Here is a 4,294-nt window from a genome sequence, read left to right on the forward strand (position 1 = left end):
GAGCTATTTTGAGGACTCTTCTCATTGTTTGTTCTTGCCTATAGACTTCCTGCAGCTCAATTTCCAGCTCACTGATTCTGTCTTTGACTGTAGTCATTCTACTGTTGAGGGCACACACCGAGTTTTGTTTTTGTTTTATTTTTTAAATGTATTTGTTTTTCTTTCTTTCTTTTTTAAAATTAATTTATATTAGTGAAACACCATGAGGTACAGTTATAGACTTACAAATTTTTGTGCTTGGGTTTCGATTATACAATGATCAAATACCCATCCCTCCACCAGTGCCCTATTTCCACCACCATAGATCCCAGTATCCCTCCCATCCCTATTCCCCCCATCTCACCCTGCCACTGTGGCAGGGCATTCCCTTTTGTTCTCTCTCTCCTTTTGTGTGTTGTGGTGTGCAAAAGAGGCATTGAGTGGTAATAATGTTTGGTCCATAATCTATTTTCAACATGCATCTCCCCTCCTGGAAGGATCCTCCAAACACCCTTTATTTGGTGCTCCCTTCTCTATCTGAGCTGCCCTTTCCCCTAGAATGCCCGGCTGGCCTCCAAGTCATGCAGTAATACTCCTGGTACTAATTTCGGCTATTTTGGGGTATTAATCTCCTATTTTGTTACTTTATGTCCCCCACATGAATGCAATCTTTTTATGGTTGAACTCCAAAAGAAGAAAGCATCCAACCACATAAAAAATGGGGCAATGAAATGAACAGAAACTTTCACAAAGAAGAAACCTGAATGGCAAAATGGAACATGAGAAAATGCTCTGCATCATTAATCATCAGGGAGATGCAGATCAAAACCACAATGAGATACCATCTCAAAGCTCAGAGACTGGCACACATTCAAACGAACAAAAGCAACTGATGCTGGCATGGATGTGGCGAGAAAGGGACACTCCTTCACTGTTGGTGGGAATGCCGACTGGTTCAGCCCTTTTGGAAGACAGTATGGACGATTCTCAAAAAAAAATTAGAAATTGATCTTCCATTTGACCCAGCAATATCACTCCCAGGAATATATCCCAGAGGGCAAAAATGTATAGTCGAAGTGACACCTGCACTTGTTTGTGCATTGCAGCACTCTTTACAATAGCCAGAATCTGGAAAAAACCTGAGTGACCAAGAACAGATGATTGGTTAAAGAAACTTTGGTACGTCTAAACAATGGAGTACTATGTAGCTGTTAGAAAAGATGAAGTCATGAAATTTACATACAAGTGGTACTACATGGAAAGTATCATGCTAAGAGAAATGAGTCAGAAAGAGAGGGAAAGACACACCGAGTTTTTTATGTCATCTACTGAATCCTTTATTTGTGACACTTATGTGTGTAGCTTTTCAATTTTTGCTCTCAATTCTTCCTATAATTTCTCAATTCTCCGATCCATTGTTTCTTCCATGTCCTCCTTTAATTTACTGGATATCTGTCCCACCATTTCCTTGAGGTCATTCAACATCTTCAATAGTTCATCTCTGAATTCTTCTGAATTCTTTATCAGAGAACTCACATTTGTGAATAGGACTTTTAAAGCTTCTGCACTCTTTCATCATCCTCTCCTCATGGTGGGGATTTGCACTATTTCTTCATGTTATTGTGATGTTATGGAGATTGATTGTGGAGATAATTGACAGGGGCTGGAGCGATAGCACAGCGGTAGGGCGTTTGCCTTGCACGCAGCCAACATGGTCGACCCGAGTTTGATTCCTCCGCCCCTCTCGGAGAGCCTGGCAAGCTTTCGAGAGTATCTCGCCGGCACGGCAGAGCCTGGCAAGTTCCCCATGAGGTATTCGATATGCCAGACACAGTAACAACAAAGTCTCCAATGGAGACGTTACTGGGTCCGCTAGAGCAAATCGATGATCAACGGGAGGGCCTTTACTACTTATGGAGATTGATATGTGACACATTAGATTTCCGGGTATGGATAGAATAACTTCGGCTAACCCCAAAATAAACCATGTCCACTTCTGAAGAGGTCACGCCCACTTATGAAGAGACCACGCCCCTGCGGGTACCTGGGAGAGGGAGAATAGCCGCTGTGTTGTTGGCGATGAATAGGAAGGTGTTTCGGCAGCCCAGAGTCTGAGAGGATGCCTGGGGCCTGGAAGTGAGGAAGGTGATGTTCCAGGGTCAATTATTCACTGACCTGGGAGAGGGAGAAAAGCAGCCCGGCGTTGGAGACAGACACAAAGGTGCTCGGGGAGGTTGGGTAGCCCAGCGTCCAAGAGGACGCCTGGAGCCTGTTCGTGGGGAAGGTGGAGTTCCGTGGTCCGAAAGCCTAAGATAATTCTTATGTCAACCTTATAACTATGTTTTATTATTATATGATCAACAATAACATTTAGCTATTCATTTAAAAGTGAAGATGGGTCACGCCTCCCCGCAGCCCCTGCGGGCCCTGGGAGTGTGTCGCTCGCGCAGAGCTGGGCGTTGATCCAGGTTCATCCCTGGCTTCCCATATGGGCCACCGAGCCCACCAGGAGTGATTCCTGAGTGCAGAGTAAGGAGTAACCCCTGAGCACTGACAGAAATTTTCTTTGACCCTCTGGAAACCTTCCTGAAATTTATCTTTCTCACTTTAGTATTAAGAACTATACCAAATTGAAAAGATATGAAAGAATACTCTAAGAAAAGGAAAAGGAAGAAGTTACATCCTTTTCCTTATTTAGACTCCTCGGGAATAAGCAGAATTGCAGATGAATTCAATGAATTTTTTTTCCTATCACTGTTACAATGTCTGTTCCACAAGACAACCGGACTTAAAGTATTTTGACAACAGAAACGATGATTCTAATACTGAAACTTCCAACGAGTTACCAAAATTTACAGATGAAATATAGTTCTGACCTCGACATCAGAGCCTGTTGCCCAGCCCTGTGCTCAGAAGCCTGGAGCACGGCACCTTCTCTGCAGAAAAATCTGCCGATATTGAAATTTCTGATGAAGAGTGTGATTCGCCAGAGTCGGTCAACCAAAACACGCAGGAGGAGAGCCCCATAGAAGTCCACACTGCTGAGAATGTTCCCATTGCTGCAGAAGTGCATGCAATTTCGGAAGATTATGATCTAGAGACAGAAAACACTTCTTCAGAGAGTCTCCAAGACCAAAGCGACGAGGAGCCCCAGCTAAACTTTGCAAAGTTCTCAACAAGAACCAGTCTCTGAATGTGACTGCCCAGGAGAAATGGCCTTTACTGAGAGCCAATAGCAGCGGCCTCTACAAGTGAGAGCTCTGCGACCTCAATAGCAAGTATTTTTCCTATTTGAAGCAGAACATGATCCTGAAACACAAGAGCACTGATTCGAATATGTGTCTCGTGTGCAAGGAAAGCTCTACCAACGTGCTCCTGATCGAACATGCCAAGCTCCACGAAGAAGATCCCTACATTTGTAAATACTGTGACTACAAGACGGCGATCTTCGGGAACCTCAGCCAGCACATCGCAGACTTGCACTTCAGCGACCACCTCTACTGGTGCAAGCAGTGCGAGGTGCAGTTCTCCTAGAGCAGCGAACTATACCTGCACTTCCAGGAGCACAGCTGCATGAGCAGTACCTGTGTTAGTTCTGTGAACATGAGACGAATGATCCAGAAGACTTGCATAGCCACGTGGTAAATGAACACCCGTGTAAGATAATAGAGGTGAACGATAAGTATAACAATGGAGAGCATGAGCAGTACAGCCTCTTGAGCAAAATCACCTTTGACAAATATAAAAATTTCTTTGTGTGCCAAGTGTGTGGTTTTTGGAGTCGGCTTCATACAACTGTCAACAGGTATGTTGCCATTGAACATACCAAAATTTTCTCTCACATGTATGATGATTGTGGCAAAATGTTTTTAAGTATGCTGGAGTATTGCAAACACCTAAATTCACATTTGTCCAGAGGGATTTATTTATGCAAATACTTTGAATATTCAACGGGACAGATTGAAGATCTTAAAATTCATCTAGATTTCAAGCATTTGACTGACTTACCTCATAAGTGTAGTGACTGCTTGATGAGGTTTCGAAATGAAAGGGAGTTAATAAGTCACTTGCTGGTCCATGAGACGACTTGATTTCTTTAACTTTCATGATATTAATGTAAAATAGTAAGACACACTTTTTTTCAGATGTTAAAATGGGCGGTTTTTACCTCCACTTATGAGCATTGTCTTGTATAGGCAATAAGTCTCTTTTTAATTGTCCTATGGTTCTTGGCATTGTTACATTTTTTGGTATATAGATTTATTCAAAGTGTGTTATTTTCAGTGCATGTTATTTTATAGTTTTAACCACTCTT

At 42.7% G+C, this 4,294-nt stretch overlaps 1 pseudogene; it reads left to right on the forward strand.

Annotated features, from left to right (window-relative positions):
• The first annotated feature begins 2,619 nt into the window (after window positions 1-2,619).
• LOC130026971 (zinc finger protein 639-like) lies at window positions 2,620-4,070 on the forward strand (annotated as a pseudogene).
• The last annotated feature ends 224 nt before the right edge of the window (window positions 4,071-4,294 follow it).

Source organism: Sorex fumeus, unplaced genomic scaffold (assembly GCF_029834395.1).
Source record: "Sorex fumeus unplaced genomic scaffold, SorFum_2.1 ptg000035l, whole genome shotgun sequence".
Classification (NCBI taxonomy): Eukaryota; Metazoa; Chordata; class Mammalia; order Eulipotyphla; family Soricidae; genus Sorex; species Sorex fumeus.